The sequence below is a fragment of the Ochlerotatus camptorhynchus genome, unplaced genomic scaffold (assembly GCF_037179485.1).
Source record: "Ochlerotatus camptorhynchus isolate MF236.1 unplaced genomic scaffold, CSIRO-AGI_Acam_v1.1 ptg000103l, whole genome shotgun sequence".
Lineage (NCBI taxonomy): Eukaryota > Metazoa > Arthropoda > Insecta > Diptera > Culicidae > Ochlerotatus > Ochlerotatus camptorhynchus.
The window spans coordinates 1825658-1845484 of NW_027040593.1; the positions used below are offsets into that span (position 1 = coordinate 1825658).

Consider the following 19827-nt stretch of genomic DNA (forward strand, 5'->3'; position numbering starts at 1 on the left):
AACAAAAACAACAACACCGCACCCGCTCGCAACTCCCATCAATATTTATTAGAGTAGGGTAAACGCTCCTATAATTGCGGTACGTTAGAAGCGTTAGGTTCCTATAGTTGGGTATGGAGTCTCCATATGAACCTATCTCCATCGCAACTATAGAAGCGTTTACCCTATAGGGCCAGTGAGGAGGGCGAATGGTTCCGCCAACCGCGCGTCTCCACCAAGGATGAGCCTACGACGAGGGGGATGCTCGTTTTTACATACGCAAAATTTTACATAAGGAGAAGTTTTTCGCTCTCTCCCATTTTATGCATTTTCTCGCTCTTCGTGGGCTGAGTGAGACGAGAGTGTAGTACTAGAATGGAGAGCGAGAGAATTCACCACGCTGGGTTGGTTGGGTGAGAGACGACCGGCATGGTCGTCGTCGCGACGGCGAACGAAAGGCATTCGATTCGAATTTGCTCCTCATTCCGGTTCACGCACGCACGCTGATTAGTTGGTGATTTGTTTTTTACTACACTCGGAAGATATTAAAATTGCATTAGGCGATACCGCCGCAACACGGTCAACAACAGACATTCGAGCGACGACGAGCCTACTTTGATTGATGAGTTTGACGTTTCTTGTTCTGGGAATCAAAGATAACACACGCGAAAAGATAACACACTCGTTCGATGTGCGCGCGGGGAGAAAACAATGGCAATCTGTGTGTGACTGTTTTAGCAGCGTGTGCATCTGTGCCTGTCGGGATTAAAGGAAGACACACGGGAAAATGATGACAAGTTCTAATAATAACACAATCGCGTCACGCAAGATGTATCGCCAGCAGATGATATAACAGAGCTGCTAACGCATGTTGTCGTCTTCGTTGGAGGATTTATCTGGTGGACAGCCGATGAGCGAGCGGTTTGAATTAAATTGTTTGTTTTCTTTTGCAGTTCTGTGGCAGGAAGCGAGCAGTAAGAAGCAATAAAGTGAATGATCAAAACTACTAAACATGTGATTATCTCCTGAGTGATAACTGCGCCATCTGTGTTGCAGAAAAGTGCAAATCTGTTGTTGTTTTCTTCGAAGTAACTTGTAGTGCCTCTGATTGTTACATTGCTGTTCATTGTTCGAAAATTGTTGACCCGGAAGCGGGGAATTTACGTCTTCGAGTGACTTAAAACAAGCGAAACCCGCTGGTATTTAGGCAGATAGTGTTAATTATGTTTGTTTAAAACTTAACTTACCTTTGTCAGTGTTGTCGACGTGGTCCGCGAGAACTGTTATATATGGCTATAATAATGTGTCGTAGTGGATGAGTGAAATCCGTTCAGCTGACGGTAGAAGAGGGTGCTGTTTGTTTATCATCCATAGCCCGTGTGTACTTCAAGCGCAGGAGGCGTAGAAAAGAGATACGGAGTTCATAATAGCAGTACACCCATATAGGTATCTACATTATAGAGTGCGGCGGCTTGTCTGTTGACTCATTATTTAGACTACATATAGGTACGAATTATCTCGCCAGCAGACCAGCAAAGTGTGTGGAGGGCGAGGTAGTCATCATCTCCGTATTCTCCGCCACCAATGCCCATCAGTTGTGTCAAGTGTGTGAAGCTCGTTGCATCAGACCGGGACCGGGACATCCTCCAACCTACGGTGTGATAATTCTGCAACTGCTGGGAGCAAAGCGGAGCAAGAAGTTATACGTGTGATAATAGTAATTTGTTTTAGTGCAATTTTCTAATTAATGGCTGCCCAGCGGGACGCCATCTGGTGGGAGTGAAAGTGTCAAGTGCGAGCGTGTCAAAGCAACCGGCGCTGCATCAGCAAGGAGAACTGCAAATTTACGACACAGTCAACGAGAGATTACCCGAGTCCCACCGCAGTATTTGCGGTATTTCCGTTCGTGTCTAGTGAAGAAAGTGTGTAACGTCACAAAGAGTCCGAGAAAATTTCATTCAAAACTCAAAAGTACGGGATTATTACTTTTGCTCTAGCAGAGCAGTAGCACCACCACCAGCAGCAGCAGCAGCCGGTGCGGTTTTTGCATGAAGAAAGGTAAGCTAAACAAAAACGAACTCGAAAGTAGGTTAAGGACCCTCGCTCTCTCGCTCACAATATCGCTGCTTCATTTGTTTCGCGATCCACCGCAAACCAAATCGGTTGAATGAACACTTGTCAAATTTGGCAGCGCCATCTTTACGACTTGTCGCAAATGACCCTGATCAACGACGCGTACTTGACCAAAACATTTTTTTCTTCAATTTTGATCGATTGCTCTTCCCTTCTCGCACGGAACCACGTGACCACCGCCAGGTTCCACCGCGCGCGCAACCGTCTCTGACCGACTTTAGAGAAAAAAGATATCAACAAAAAAAAAAGCACAGACAGACCCTCGATCGTAAAACTTGTTTTACGACCTACCGCTCACTCTTGTTCGTATACTCGCTCGTTTTACTCCTCCACGATCGTAAATCACGCCCAAAGTAACCAAGCCTACTGAATATTTGAGATTCTGAGCCCCACGACAGAGATGGAGAGGGGTCAGATCCGATAGAAATCTAACCTTACCTCAGCTGTCTGTCAACTGGGCATCAGTGTGGCCTCGGTGGGCATTGTCCAGCTTTAGCAAATCTGCCAACGTTCACAATATAATTAGCGAAGGAGTACGCTTGGCCTATTAGAGACACCGTGCTAAGTAGTAAAAACCATAGCTCTGAATTGCACACGAAAAAAGGTGATCGATGCTAGCCCGAATAAAGATTGAGCAGCCATTTGGCGATGGATTTCGATGTCTTCGTAATAAATGCAGATTTTTACATTCGAATTTCTACTCGGGTTAACAGTTTGCGATTGTGCGTTGTTGGCGTATGGATAGATAAGGATGGAAAATTCCATTCATTTCTGCAACCACTTGCGCATTTCATACAAGAAGCGATGGATGGATGATCACTCACTTCAGGTAAGTCTGCAAGGGTCAAGCAAAATTTTTTTCACGGATTCAATGAAACTTTTTCGGCATGATAATGAATGGAGGAAGAGAGTGGAATGTTGATTGTTGACACAGATGCTTTGAACTGTCAAATGGGAAATGTGGTTATTGTTTTGTTTTGAAGTGATTGTTGTTGATGATTCCTAGCCATGATCAGCTTCGATCGAGGTTGGATCGGGTCGATTGATGAGGATATCTTGCGCAACATTTGAAAAGGGTTTATCAACATTTGTAATCTAAACTTCTAGGCCTTTTTCGCTCGAACAGAAGAACGCCCACGCAAAACAAACGATGATGTTCTTGGTTTGCGTGGGCGTGGCTTAACAAGTTTTGTTTACAAAAGTTGATATGCCGTTTTAAAAGTTACGTGCGATATTTCGATTGCTGGCAGATTAGTTTCCATTAGTAACTGTCTTATTTTAGGACTTTTCACAGATCTGAACTGATTTGCACTATTCACACTCAATAAATCCGGGAGATCATAACTACTAAGGCGTTATTTTAATTTTTCATTTTTTTTCAAATAAAAATTTTGCGAGCAGTAGCAGAATCCTTGCAAAAACGATACAAGATTAAATTTTTCAATTGTATATCAAGTTTTGGAGCAACTCAGATGAATCAAATTCCGCTTGCTATGTCTCATGGCAAAAATTTCTGCTCACAACACTCTTTTTGACGTTTTTTTATTCACCATTAGGTTGAATCGATGATAATGATTGTTATATGAATATCACATAGCATATCATATAGATTTCATTGGACGCATAACGTTCATGTGATTTAGTGGTGTAATTTCCAATTATGGGATCACATGAAAGTTATGTGAAGTTCACATATTTTCCACTGGTTATGTGATTTATTTTATGAGTGTACAACAAATTAGAAAATAGTAGTAGAGGTGGTAAGTGTCATAGAAATTTTGAATATGACATTTTTCCCCCATAGATATTGCTGACATTTATCGTACGCAAGGGGTAATCAACTCTGCACACTGTGCCGAAACACATCACGGCACACGGCTAGGGCACACTTTGATAAGTATGACACAAAATATAATATGCAACGGCATCACTGTTGTTCGTTATCGTTGTTCCAATAGTTGCTAAGGTTTCGCACTTTGCTGACAGTCGTCGAAGTTCACTTCAGGATGAAATTGACACATCCATCGGACTAGACTCCGGACTCCAGATTAAAAGACAAACAAATACTTTGCTCGGATCTCTCCTGCAGCCAGCACTTCGTTCAATTCCCTGCAAGAGTTGTTGTACAAGTTTGAGTGATAAATAAATACCAGCGCCAAGATCATCACCAGCAACAGCAATAACTAGGTCACTCTCAGGGTCATCCACTTTAGCAACGCTCACTTGCTTGGCGTTTCCGGTATAGTTTCCAATATCGGTAATCACGGTTAACATGGGTCAATGCCACAGGGTGGCCAGATACATAGCGTCATACAAATCAGGTACCTTCCTCCCGGATGAGCGATCTACGGCACCACCTTGTTTAAATAATCAGGATTATTTCAATAAATATTATGCAACCCAATTGTAAATTCTTAGACAATTTATTAGATAGGCTTTCTGTAAAACAAATTAAGCACATTTTGACAATCTGAACCCGATCCTCAAGCCCTTCAAACTTTTCCCTTGGCATACAACAGAACCACATTCGGCACCTCAAGGTTGTTCACCTGAAGTAAATCGAACATTTTTTTTTGCAAAATCCCCACTAATCTTCAAGTAACCGCCCTCCGCTTCCAGCTGATTGAACAGTTCCACCAACAATCAATACGAAACTAACGATTTTAAATTGCCTCACCACTTTAGTAGCCTATTGGTCCCAAGCAAACGATTAACGTACCCTATTCTAGTCGAAATTCTAGTACTACACAACGTTTGATTTGATTCGCTATGAAAGTTTGACAGATAAAATGAGGGGTTATTGGTTTTTCCTATGTTTCGAGGGGTGAATCGATTAGCGTGGGACCGAAGAGAGTACCAGAGCTGAGCCAAAAAGTTGAGCACGTTATTTCGGGACCTTCTAGTCTTAGAGTTACCTCTATGGTTCCACCGCCGCCTCGCAGTTGCTATCGTTGTCATACTGCTTCATAATCAACGCCACGGACGAAGAACCGCGTCCAGCTTGCCGCAATCCACCAGAATCTCAAACTATGTCATGATGTACTCGTTGATGAGCGTTTCCGGATTTATGAGGATCCGCCGGAGTTGGGCTTCGGAACCGGCTTCCGCTACAATCAGTGTTTTGTTGGTGATGAACGGTACGAATCTTGAAACAGATTTGGTTTACTTTGCCCAGTTTTCTTATTCGGATAGAATTTCCATACCGCAGCAGTGATTGTTGAATACATCAATTCATCACGCTTCTTTTTCTTGCACAATCACAAACAAACAATCACGAAAGTCATTAAAACTTCAGTGTTGCCAAACTCATGGGATACTTGATTGGCAGATATCGGCGCCGTTAAAACATTCGGCACCTCAATAGGTGTGCAGAGTTGATTACCCCTTGATCGTACGCACACTACGTCGTGTATACGTATACGCAAAATGTTTTCATCAGGGACAAAAAACATTTTTCTGATGAAAACAAATCACAGATACAATCACATTTTAGCAATCTCTAATGTTTTCATAGACCTTTTTGACGTTTCATCGTCTTTCTCCATCTAGCACAATGGACTAAATGGATGGTTTGTTTTCCCGCTTATCTGCTTCCCTCTTGCTTGCACTTCTTCAATTTGAATGAATCTCAGCAAATTAAATTGCAGAATTACTCGCCTGTTGGAATCTCGGCGAAAATTTTTAAATGTGTGATCGTTGTTTTTTTTTACAACCATTTCGAGTGACTCCGCACAACACTCAGGCCTATAGTCTTTTTTGATGCACCATCAATGTAGAGTGCGCTACGTAATTTTGAGAGGAAATGTCATCCAAACCGTTTGTTTACATCATAATGGCGATTTTCAAAACTCTAAATAATGTATATTTTATTGCACATCTTGCAAATGTATATCGGGAGTGGTCTTATTTTACCATTATCTATTGCTCATAACCGCTGGGACAGTTTTATAAATCTTCATTTTTCTCAACAAACATATTTGGAAGCACCAGCCAGATCACTGCAAAATCGATACAGAAAACCAAGGGGCAAGAGAGCTGTACTCAGAGTTAATATATTTGCAGTGAGTAAATTTGAGTAACTCACATTTACTCAAAAATAAACAAAGTAGTCTAATATGTTCATCAAATGATGCTCAAACAATCGCCGTCTGACAGATTGTTTTGATTTCAAGATTTAGTGTGCATTCATTAAAATATCTATGACTCTTGTGCAAGCCAAGGGATGCGTAGGCGTCTTTTGCTTTCAAGGAAATGCTAAATGAATTAGGATCTGGGACAATAATGTGGACCCAAGGGACAGCAAAGCGTTCCTCTGGAGGACCAGGAACATACGTAAATGTGGAGAATTAGTAAAAAAAGATATAGATTTTTTTAACCAACTTGTTGTGATGCTAAATGAATGAATTTGGATCTGGGACCAGCATGCGCACTCTGTTGGCCACTAACCGGACTTTCGGGAGGTTCGCAACATGCGTAAAAGTGATCAATTCGTAAAAAAGTTCCAAGAGCTCCACGATTTATTTGAAATCACTTATTCTGAAGCGACATGTATGAAGTAGGATCTAGGACTAGCAGAAGCAATCAGGTAGCGGAGCAAGGGATAATCAACTCTGCACACTGTGCCGAAACACATCGTGGAACACTGATCGGTACGTCATGGCACACGATGACAAGTATGACACAAAATATAATGTAAAACGGCATCACTGTTTTGTGTTGACATGTTACCAATCGTTGCTAAGGTTTACTTCAAAGTAAGGGGGAAAAGGGATTTTTTTTTGTCAGTGCCATTTTCCAGCGAAATTGTCTCCAATAATTGACGAGACTCTCTTTGCCCTTATGCCTTCTTGGAGATGAACCTCGACAGAAAGTCCATGAGAGATATCCATAGCTTTAGGGGAGGTCCAAACGAATTAGTCAGAGTCACCACGCCCCGCAAAATAGCCCAGAATATCGAGTTAACGGTCATAATACCATTCTTCAGATGTATCTGAAATCGCAACTATTTCTCCCGCAGAACCACTCGGTACGATTGATGGTTCACCAATCAGTAAGGCGTACAGCTCATTCTATGGACTGAACTCGGATTCGATTGAATGTGGAAGCTGATTGTGGACCCCGTATTACCAGTTTGCAGTCTCTCTACGCTCTTTCGCAACTGTTCGTATCACCGACGGCAATAGCAATATTAAGGAAGATGCTGCGAATAGAATTGTGAAGGTAACCACACCGGAGGTAACGGAGCCAATCTGAATCGCGGTATTATTGAACGCAATCGGAACCGGCAGCAGTTTCAGAGGAAAATATTAAGGAACAACAAGCAGATACAAGAAGGAGATAGTCATCAAACGACTGCAACCAGTATCGAGATCCTGGAGTGACATTTGGATGATTTTTTTTTTTCTTTTGGTTTATTTTTTTTTTGTCGATCTTGTTTTCCGTGCTGAGCACCAATGCTACCGACGTGCCAGGAAGGCAGCTCCCACACCTGGACCCTACCTATCGACCCATCAACTCATGAACCGGGGACCAACGGCTTTACTTCCCATCCGAAGGAAGGCGTGATCAGAGATGTTATGCCTCAGAACATCCCGGCGGCGCCGACTGGGATTGAACCCAGGCCTGCTGGGGTGAGAGGTAATCACGCTTGCCACTACACCACCGGCGCCGTTCACATTTGGATAATGTTGAAAATTATTGCATGGAAGATGCGGATAAACGGATTAAAAGTTAGAATTTGAGAATAATGAGAAAGAAGAAGACCAGTACTAGTTAATGTTTTACCGTAAACGACCAATTTCAGTGATTTCCTGGGTCGCCTGTTTATTTATTAGGTTGTTCAAAGGTTCTAAACCATGGACGAAGTAGTTTGAGCCCCCACCAAAAAGGGGAGGCCAGTTAGACGGATTTAGTACCTAACCACGACTGCTGACACTGGGAAGCTACTGCAGGTCTATTGCTGCTACTACTATCGCCGGGGGGCATTTTAGGTCCTTCCTGTTTTTCAGGATAATGCTACACCCGAGTAGCATGATGATAATGCAGACAAGATGCATCTTCCACTTGCCGGTTGGGTACTTGATTTCGGAAAATGTCTGCCAGAATGACGCACGGTACAGAACTGCCTTCTATGATGATGATGATTCTCCTGGATGGACAGCCTTCTTCTTCTCGCGGAGGGTCTAAACTTTGAGTGCCACTTCCTTGAAGCGGATGACCGGTAACAAGCTCGTTGAATATTATCTTAGAATTATAGGAAGTTTCACTACTTTTTTCCGTCCTTGACTTGAAAATATAAACACACAATATCAAAAGTCATAAATGCAGAGCTGCCAAACTTATGCGTTACTGAGACTGATACCTTGACTACCACACATCGACACAACGCTTGACCTAGCTTTAAGCACAGATAAAGTACTCGGCACCGATTGGGATGCACAGAGTTGATCCAACCGGCAGCTCCCACACCTGGATCCTACCTATCGACCCATCAACTCATGAACCGGGGACCAACGGCTTTACTTCCCTTCAGAGATGTTATGCCTCAGAACATCCCGGTGGCGCCGAGTGGGATTGAACCCAGGCCTGCTGGGGTGAGAGGTAATCACGCTTACCACTACACCACCGGTGCCTTATTTAAATAAAGGTCTTGGTACTTTTATGAAGTTTATTTAATTCCCTGAGTTTCTCGGAACTTCTTAAACATTCCTTCAATTTTCTTGAAATAAGTTGAACTGCCCTTAGTATCTCAGATCAGTCCCACTGCTCTCGAAGCAGTTCCCTCAATTTTGAAGTTCTTGGTACTAGCTTGAACTAAATAGAACGGTCCTAAAAACTTTTAAAGTTCATTGAAGTTCTCGAAATATTTCTGAAGTTCTCAAAGCTACTTTGAAATTTTCGAAACTTCTTCTGAGGTTTTTGGAATTGACCGGAATTTATCGAAACTTACGCTTACAAATCTACAAACTTTCCTGAAAGTCTGGACTTAGCATTCTTGAATTTGTTGAAGTTCTGTAGTGATTGGAAGTGCCGTTAATATCTCTGAAATTCCCTAAAGCTCTATAGTCTAACTTCTTTGAGATACTTGGAAGTTCTTAAAAATTTCATTTTCCTCAAGTTATCTTCACATCTCCACATCTCTGAAATTCTTATGACTCGCTTGCCAGAAGATCACAAAAATTTCCAAAAGTTAACTCATGCAAGTTGCATGAAATTCTCAGTTTTTTTTTCGTTTCTCAGACTCTCCCGAAGATCTCTAATGTTTCCAGTAGTTTACGGAACGTCTCTTATGTTCTTTTTATTCTCCTGATGATGTTCCTGGAATTGTCCAGACATTGATGGAACTGCCCAGAAGATCTTCAAACTTCCCTTTAAACTTGCAACTTCTGTGTAGTTTTCTTAATTTGTTTAAGTACAGGGAGTCCCTGAAGACTATTCTTAAATTTTCGGAATTTCTTGATGGTTCCCTCTATTTTACTGAAATAAATGAAACGGACATAGAGTTCTCTATACTAACCTGAATTTCTCACAGTTTTTTTTTTTCTGATATTCATGGAACATTTTAAGAACTTACTCAAAGTTCACGTAACTTATCCATAAATCTTAAAGCTTAACTGAAGTTTTGGCCACTACAGTAAATTTGTTGTAATTTTCCTGAATTTAATGGAACTGCCCTGAAACTCTTGATCTTCACTGAAGTAAATTTTCCTGAAATCTACTAGATTTCCCTGCAGCTTTCAAAACTTACTCTTATAGATCTTTTAACTTCCCCAAATTTCTATCAATCAGAACTTCTTAAAGGTTTCAACATTTTTTCTGATGTTAATAGATCCACCGTATGAAATTCGACCAATCGAGATTGATACATTCACGTGCTATAATCAGAGGAAACATGTCGGAAGGGTCTAACTCGAAACGTAAACAATGTCTTGTGTCTTGGTTCGTCGGTTTCTTACGAATGACAACACACATACTCAAACTAACTAAATCATCTGACAGAGAAATGTTTGTTCTATGAGCTGGGGTAGTCAAATTCCATTCAAGAGAAATCGACATTTAAAGTCATTTTTTACGTTTCGAGCAGTGGCGTTTTCTTAACTTCAATCTACCTGTGCACTAACTCTCAAAACATAAACAATTATCCAAACATTGCTTGAAATTGATAGATATCGAGTAAACTAGAAGATTAAGTGTATTTTTCAGCCGATTCGAGTATGAATATGGCATTAAATCTGGATTTGAAAGTTGGTCCACAGGTAAAAAGTGAGTTTACGGGACGCCACTGGTTTCGAGTTATACCCTTCTGATAATGTCCCCTGAAATATGTAATCTAGTAATCCAGATGGGCTTCCAAAAATGCCTTTATGCATTTTGGTGCGCAACTTTTTTAAGAGGAGCATATGTAGATCGATATTTCGATCATTTTTACGAATTGACCACTTTTATGGATGTTACGGATCTCCCAGAGGATAGTTCCGTTACCACCAGTGTGCGCATGCTGGTCCCAGATTCAAATTCATTCATGTAGCATCACAACAAGTTATTTTAAATCAAATCGCTGAGCTATGGTTCTTTTTCTATGAATTGACAATCTTTATGGATGTTTCGGATTTTCCGGAGGACCGTTTCTTGAGTGGATCTTAACCTTAAATATTCAGTCTTCATGGTTAGATATATCAATATTTCGCTAAAACAATCACGAAACTCAGTGACCAATTTCAGCTCGAAGTTCGACGATAAGTTTAGCAACTATCGGTGCGAAAGCCGAAAACATAAATTTACAATCGTGATAACGACCGGTGAACAAGTTGCTAACTAAAATAGCAATGGCTAAAGTTGTCAATCTAGTAGCCCGAGTAGCAACTAAAGCCCTCTAGTTAAAGTATGGACGATTGTCACCACAAAACTGAAAAAAGCTGTTCCAATCGGACAAAGCGGTGAATTTTGACGGTTCGATTGGATCAACTTTTGACAGACGTCCATACTTTTACTGTAAGGCTTTAGTAGCAACGCACCGGTGCTGGTGCTCCTAGCGCGATAATCGAGCTTTGATTGCCAATTCTCGATGAACATTTCAAATGGTCCGATCTGCTTTGATCGATTCTCTTCATCGACTTTCTCTTTTCATAACCACTGCTATGCAAACAGGTTTTGCGCTAATTCTACCACATTGTTTGACAAAGGAGGTTCTTATCTAGCGTCCAAAATGTCAAATATAACAGAGAAAGGTTTTGCAGCTGAGTTATTGACGAAAGAGAAAGTCGATGAAGAGAATCGATCAATGCAGATAGGACCTATTGAAATGTTTATCTAGAATTATGTTTACATTCTCATCAGCGCGGGTAAATGTCCAAATCCAAATCAAAACAAAAGCAACAGACGAGTCTTGCTATATTGAAATACAGTATTTACAGTATAACGTAAAACTTTCAAATTCCAATTTTTCGATGAAACTTTGTTTTAACTCTGTTTGAAATATGAATTTAACATGATTCCAGTTTTGTTTTTTGCTGTGCAGCTCATTTTTATCAATCGGGCTTCGATTTCATCGTATTTCTCTAACAATTCCATCTCTGGAAACATTGTTAATTATTGTATAATTGGGTTCTTTAATTTTGAAAAATATATCAGTTTTTATATATCATCTGAAAGAGCTTCGTTTTCTGAGCACAGTGATATTTTTTTCGAACCCACACACTTTCATCTCGATTTTTTAATCAAGATTTAAAGCAAAATAATAACTTCACTGTTTGACACTAAACTGACAAACTGACAGCTCGCTCTCATACAAAGTGACACCGAGGGGCGCTAATAAGGTGATTTTTGCAAATGTAATTGTACATATTTAAAATAGTTCCAGTGTACCAAAATTGATGAAATTTTGGGTTTGGGTTCCATTTTTAATGCAGATTACGAATATGCATTTACCTTAATACCTTTAAAGAGCCCAATTGAGTTATTCCAATGTAATTCCTAAAATTATTTAAGTAATCGTACTAATTTCGGTAATCGAGAGTAATAAAAGTAATTTCAAAGTAAAAAAGCAATTTCAATTAATTGAAAAATAATCAGAGTAATCTTCGGTAATCTGACTGGCACTGACCGGTAATTAACGCTGGTAGAAACCCCTCGGCTCTGGTACTCTCTTCGGTCCCAAGCTAATCGATGCACCCCTCGAAACATAGGAAAATCCACGAACCCCTCATTTTATCTGTCAAACTTTCATAGCGAATCAAAACAAACATAGTGTAGTACTAGAATTTCGACCGGAATGGGGTACGTTAATCGATTTACTTGGGACCTATAGATACTATAGATTCCATAGATAAGCGGAGGCGAGGTAGAATGTAGCCAAACGAACTGTCAGTTTATGTAGTCAAACGAGCAAGATGTCATCATGCTGTTTTTTTGCGGAGGAAGTATTGTAGTATTATGAGTAAAATTATTATTTATTCTCATTCCAGTATTAATTTCCTTGAGAAAAAATAAATCGGAAGTGAATGTCTTTAAACAATAAATTATATTTATTTACTTGAAAAGTTTTAATTCATTGAGCACACAATTTTAATTATCAATCTCTAAATAGCCGTTGATTTATTTCGCGGGAGAAGGAAGTATTACGCAAACCACTCCCCGATTCTTTGTTGCAAAGATTTGCTTTGCACTTCATTTTGAACTTTTGCGCACGAATCAAAACTCGAGTCAAAACTGCACAATGGAGAGTTTTATGATGGCATGAACATTTTTCACGAATGCCACTACGAGCATTTATTTTTCACGGTTGCCAAAAACACTTTTTGTGCCTCCGCTTATCTATGGAATCTACAGTATCTAAATTGGGACCGATAGGCTAGTCCAGTGTGAGCCAATTTAAAATCGTTAGTTTCCAACCGGTGGTTCTACTCCGAGGTATGAAGAAATTTCTAAAAACTGCAGGAATTCAGCGCAGTACCTGCAGTGTTAAGAAATTTCTCAAACAACTGAGTAGAAGTGACTATCTGTCTGAGTTATTCTTAGTGGCCGCGTACACCGATTTGAGTTCACCATAACGTTCTCGAGCAACATGTGAAAAAGGCATACAAGCACAATTGCTCTTTTATTAATAACTTTTCACTCAGTTAAAGAAACTTGGTGCTACCAACAATCAATACGAAACTAAAGATTTTGAATTGGTTCACTACTTGACTAACACGTTTTCTTTCCAACCACCATAAAAAAACAAAATTTTGCCACCTGCTTTCCCATATTCTAAATATTGATAGGAAATTATTGTCTTGATAACTTGAAAAACTAATAAACATTTTGCATATTAGAGGTGAACATTACATTTCTGCCAACACTCGAATGGGTGGTTATGGAAACGTTAGCACAGGTGTGCTAATCACATTTTCATATCCTACAACGAACTGAAATATTCTCCATTGACGTCAGCCCCACTGTACATGTGAGAGTGTTTGATCAGACAGACATTTTAAATTATTTATTACTAATCTAATAAACTGCCTTCAATCGTAGCAACCGCGTTCGCTAATGGCAACTGCTAAGGTTAAGTTCCGACGGCATTCATTGCATAACGAGACATGATTATAATTAACGCTTCAGCACGCAGCTCACCGGATTGAACCACTTTGAGACAACAGCATGATCATGATGATCAGTCTGTTATGGAAAAAGATACCTCTGCTACTCGCATCAACAAGAGAGTGGCAGACCTAACTGGTGCAATCTGCTCCCCCTTGTCTGCGTCAGGCCTGCGAACGGAGCGTGCTAATGAGTGACTCTACTCACTTTAAAACAGATAGTTCTAGATAATTCCACAGCTCACTATATAGAGGTACGTTTCACACCTTCGAGAGCGCACAAAATAGGAGATTAATTATCAAGATAACCTCAAACGTCGTAAATGGTGGGTGGGGGAGGTGAATGCGTCGCCGAAAAGATTGTCAAACGTTTCTCGTTCCGGCTTTAATTTTGAACTTCCCAACAATGATAACGATGACGCACTGCCTACTGTTTGGGTACTGGTAGATTGTTGTTGATTGATCGCATCGGTTAAATTTTTCTCGGCACCTCGCAACTTGATTTGATCGAGTAAACAAGCATCAACAACCGAATCAAGCTGGAAATCAATTATTTTCATAGTCAGTGCCGGGTAAATTGTGTGTTTACAAACAAAGTTACCTTCACCCCCTCTGTGGGTTGAAGGGTGCGCTTGGAAAATAGATTGCTGCGATTGACGCTTGCCTGCATATTTGGATAGACGACACGTGCTTTGCCAGTTGAAGTTCAACTGATGTGCTCGATTTTCGCGGAAATGAACTTAGGATATAAATAAAAGTTGATAAGAAACATCAAGTGTGAGAACCCGATAATTTTTTTTTCTATGCTCTCATGAATGTCAACCTAAATCTGTGTATTCGGAAAGACATGCGATCACAGGAGGGCTTTTTTATAAGGGTCGTGAACGAGTAACGCCGGCTCGTTTAGTAGCACTTACGCTCTAGATTAAATAAATGAGTGGATATGTATGTAGGGACTTCTACTTAGAACGGAGGTGTTGTGCAAACGAACAAGTCAATATATAAATCATTGGGTGAATCGCCCTTTTTCTTATTTATGGGAATGACGTCCGGCACTGTGTTCCGAAGAAACCGATTATCGAATCATCAGCTGCGTGGCTTCTGAATGGCAGCTATGGGAACGTATTTTTATTAAAACGATGAAATGCTCTTTATATCTCGGAAAATCTGCTATTTTACTGCGTAGCTACTCAGATTTACTCTCCTTCCCGTGTGTTTTTTTATATACGTAGATTTACGTGCTCGGTATCAATATTTGGCGACTATGTTAGGGAAACCAGGGAAATAGTGACCTATTAAAAATTGATAAAGTATTAGTTTTAGCAGCTTCGTAGAAAAATTACCAATCGATTGGCTAGTTTAGAATTAAAATCCATCCGGTATTGACAGAGTTATAAGTGGTCAAAACCTGACCCCTTTTCGTAACGCGGTCGATTTTGGTTTTTTGAAATTGCACCCCCAATATGTTGTCGAAAGACGTATTCCTACATCAAAAAAACGCTATTAGTGATGTCATTATTTGCTGGTATCATGCATTGGTCTTACTCATACAACTTAACCGATTGCTTCACCTCGGCAATCCACTCATTGGTGGCAGGCGACATATGAGCACAAACGAAGTGACAGAAGTAACTCTAAGACTAGTAGCATAGAGGTAACTCTAAGACCACTGGGTCCCGAAGAAAATTATTATTATTTTTGGCTCACTCAGTACCAGAACAACGGTCCCAAGCAGTCCCAAGCTATTTCACTCACCCCTGCATGTTCTGCATGAATCCACACACCCCTGATGTTATCTGTCAAACTTTCATAGCGAATCAAAACAAACATAGTGTAGTAATAGAATTTCAACTAGAATAGGGTACGTTAATCGTTTGCTTGGGACCATTAGGCTACTAAAGTGGTGAGCCAATTTAAAATCGTTAGTTTCGTATTGATTGTTGCTAGTAGGTCCCGAAGAAACGTGCTCAACTTTTTGGCTCAGCTCTGTTACCATCTTCGGTCCCAAGCTAATCGATGCACCCCTCGAAACATTGTAAAATCCACGAACCCCTCATTTTGTCTGTCAAAATTTCATAGCGAATCAAAACAAACATAGTGTAGTGCTAGAATTTTAATTAGAATGAGGTCGTTAATCGATTTGCTTGGGACCAAAAGGCTAGTCAAGTAGTGAGCCAATTTAAAATCGTTAGTTTCCACCAGTTGGTACCACTGACTAGTCTACCGATGACTACAGCGAGATACCGGTCGGACAAGCGCGTCTACCGTACGTCGGCTTTAGTGCGATGGGGGTTGGTTTTTAGCCGGTATAGCGGTTTTTAGAGATGGTTCCGATGCACAGGCGCTTCCTACTGACAAAGCCGGTCGACGACGGCAAGGCCACCCTCTGGCAAACCGGGAAGGGAAATTCTCCTTTACCTCTAGGCCTTCAGACCTAGAACGATTTCCTTTACGTTTAGGTCAAGGCAACTAAAATGACACCTAGACCGTAGCGTGCAATGGTGGTCCTTGACTTGCCAACCAGATAGCGATTTGATTGAAGAAAAGGTCCTGAATCGGCGGAATTGGTGATTTACCCTTAACCTTGATTCATTACTCGCACTTGGTATTCGGTTAAAATTATACTCAACAGACACTTCTGGTTTATACGCTCGCTTGAAACGAACGAACGATGGCCGATCCTTAAACATCGCAGAACCCTTCAGCTCATCACCCGTGACTCCGTGCCTTATTCAGCAATTGACCGTTTAGCATGGCCGTATCGTCTGCCCAGTGGGTTTCACCGCAAGTGTTATACAGAGTTACTTGAATGCTCGATCACATGGGGCAAATTTAAAATATTGTATTGAGCCTTTGTAACAGAGCGGCTATACAGTCCAGAAAACTTAAACGATGTTACGAGTTCCATGAGTGTCAGAATGTATAGACAATTTGAAAAATTTAATTTCGATTAACGTTCAATTGCAGGAAATTACAAGAAGTTTTTAGAACTTTTGAGAAGTTTATGGATATTCCAAGAATTTAAAGGAAGTTCCGAAAAGTTTAAGGTAGCTCCGATACCATCAAGAACGTTCAGAACATCATGGAAGCTTAAAGAGCTGTTATGGTAAGCTCCGATAGGTTTCAGGTTAGATTTCCGAAAAACTTCTAGAACTTCAGTGAAGATCAATGAGCTTCACTTTGCTAAAGTTGCCAAAACTTCAGTTTTGTTTAAGATCCTAAGGGAAGTTACGTAGCTTCGGGAAGTAACCAGTTTCGAATTCAGTGTAGGTCCATAATTAGTAAAATTGTGGGGAATTCAGAGAAGTTCCGACAACTTCAGGTCAATTTTAAATACCTTAGGGCAGTTACATTAAATTAAAAAAATAACGAGAACCTGCATGAAGTTTTAAAAGTTGAGAACATCAGGAAAGTTTAGAGAACTTATGAAAAATGTCCGAAATATCACAGAAATTCCGATAAATTCATGACACAGCAGAAAACGTGGGGAAGCATAGAGATCTCACAGGAAGTTTTATTAATTTTAGAGCAACTGCTCTAGGAAATTGAGGGATATACAAAATACTTCAGGAACTTCACACAACTCCAGAGAACGTTAGGAAAATTGTTGAAACTTAAATATCTTAATAATTTGCAGGAATTTCATGGAAGTCATCGGAAAATGTTTTGGGAACTTTACAGATGTCCAGAGTTTTTCAGGGTAGTTTAAAGATGTTTAATATAGTTCCATCAATTTCTGGGCAGTACCACGAACTTCCGGAGAATCTTGAGTACTTCAGGGTAGTTTCGAGGGATAATCAGGGCAGTTCATTTAACTTCAAGAAAATTGCAAGAACTTAACAGAAGTTCGAAGAAATTCAGGGAATTTACGGAACTTCAGCAATGTTCTGAGATTTTCAGGAAAGTCCACAGAACTTCGGAAAAGTTTAGATAATTTTAAGCAGCTTTATACCACCGGCGCCACTTTCCCATCAGTTAATTACAGTAACTTTCAAGAAGTTCCAAGATTTATGAAACATTCCATGAATTTCAGGAATGATCCAAAAATGTACAAGTTCTGCGGATGTTCCATGAATATCTGAAATATTCTTGGAATGTAAGTGAAGTTCCGAGAACTTCTGGAAAATGTAAGGAACTGCATGTATGTTTAGAGATTTCAAAGGAAGTTCAATGAGCTTCAAAGAAGTACCTAAAACTTCAGGAAAGTTGCGGGATCTTTAGGAGATTCACAGCTTTCTAAAGCAGTTCAAGTTACTTCGAGTAAGCATTGAAACTTCAGAAAAGTTTGATTTGCGGAGAAGTTTAAAGATCTCGAAGAACTAGTCATTTTGTTTCGATTTTTAAGTTTCAAACAAAATTGTAGATTACAGTTTTATCATCGTCAACGTTTCAATCCAGGGGTTGGAATCTTTATCTGGACTAGCTTTAGTTTAACTTAGTAAAGATTGTTGTACTTACCGAAAGACGGGTCAACTTTATATCCCCTGAAGACGGCTAAGTCCAAAGAAAGAATCGTCGACGGCTAAGTCCAAAGAAAGAATTTTTGATTTATCGTTAAACTGAAATGCATATACAGTCGAATTTCGCTCGTTGGGCTAAGTTTTAGCTGAGCTCCCGTTAGTTGGGCTGTAGCCCATCTAAATCGGAGTCAAACGTCATTTCTGACAGTGCCGATTCTTTTTAGAGGGGCTCATTAATGAACAATTTGGATAGTGTAAGTTGTGGGGCCTCCCTTAGCTCAGTCGGTAAAGGCGCAGCTACAAAGCAAGACCATGCTGAAGGTGGCTGGGTTCGATTCCCGGTCCGATCTAGGAATTTTTCGGGTTGGAAAATTTCTCGACTTCCCTGGGCATAGAATATGATTGTAACTGCCACACAATTATACTAATGCAAAAATGGTACAGGCATCGAAAGCTCTCAACTGTGGAAGTGCATCTAGAACACTAAGTTGAGAGCACGCAATAAGCTAATAATGCCATACGCAATAAGCTTGAAATGCAAAAAAGAAGAAGAAGAAGTTGTGGCTATAGCTGGCCCGATTTTACCCCGGCGGGGTGGTCTCGAGAAAGGGTACTTCCCCCAAAGTCATTCGGATTTGGGTGAAACAACAAAACAACAAGAAGAAATCAATTTTAAACGTCTATTATCCACTTATCTGTGTCCTCCTCCGCGCTGTTGCTGCTGCTGTTCGGTGGGGCCCTTCGATGACGGTCTGGCGGCGGTTCTGCTGCTACAAAGCACGGACTGTGCTTAGCGGTTTGCTTTTTTGGCTGCTTAGCAGCTGTCCTTGACACTTAGCGGGGGGGGAGGGGATAAGCGGGTCTATTGGAACCCCCCCGGTAACGTTGGTGACGAATCACCGGATTGCCTACTCGCCGTAGGCAACCCCGGCAGACACCGCAGTGTTTCTGCCCAGGCGAACTCACCTCTGGTATCGCCTGCTTCGTCCTGCTTGACGATTAACTGCGGGGGCGAGACTGGCTCTATTGGCGGAGCCACCGCAGTCAGGCCGGCAAGTGTCAGATGGATCCTTAACGGTTAGCCAGGAAACGAATAGCTCGGCTCCCCAATATGGCGATCCGACACTCTTTTCACTGCACTACCAGAACAGTGTTCCACACACTGGGGATGTTTTTGCATATTGCATATTCGTAATCTGTATTAAAGATTAACCAATTTTGGTGCACTGGAATTATTTTAAATAAGGGCTATCTTAGCGCCCCTCGATGGGACTTTGTTTGGGAGCGAGCTGTCAATTTGTTAGTTTAGATTCAAAAAGTGAAGTTATCACTTGGACTGATTTGGTTTGATTGTTCTTTTTCTCTACTTTTACCCATTTAAACTTCATTAGGTACCACGAATCCGTACTATCTTTTATTCGGGTGAGACTCTTCCTTTTAATGTAAACAAATATTATATTTCAATCAGTATTCTTAAAAACTTTACCAAGGTCTCAAAATTTTAATTGAGAAGCTCGGCTAGCTTCTCTAGCTGGTGGCTCTCGATTTTGCTTACTGAGTAGAAGATCGTGGGTTTACTCCCTGGCTCCTCCAAAATAAAATAATTACACACTTCAAAATAACTATTTTTACAAGAGACGTAATCCATTCTTGAAGTAAATTATGGAACGCAAACA

The 19827-nt window shown here is 40.6% G+C and overlaps 1 protein-coding gene across 1 annotated transcript in view; it reads left to right on the forward strand.

The window, feature by feature from the left end:
• Positions 1-931: 931 nt before the first annotated feature.
• The window catches only part of LOC135699159 (protein phosphatase PP2A 55 kDa regulatory subunit), a 171449-nt gene continuing 152553 nt past the window's right edge, over positions 932-19827 (forward strand). Inside the window, exon 1 of the mRNA XM_065219385.1 lies at positions 932-2037. The gene's annotated coding sequence lies outside the window, so the exon portion shown is untranslated. The remainder of the gene's footprint in view (positions 2038-19827) is intronic.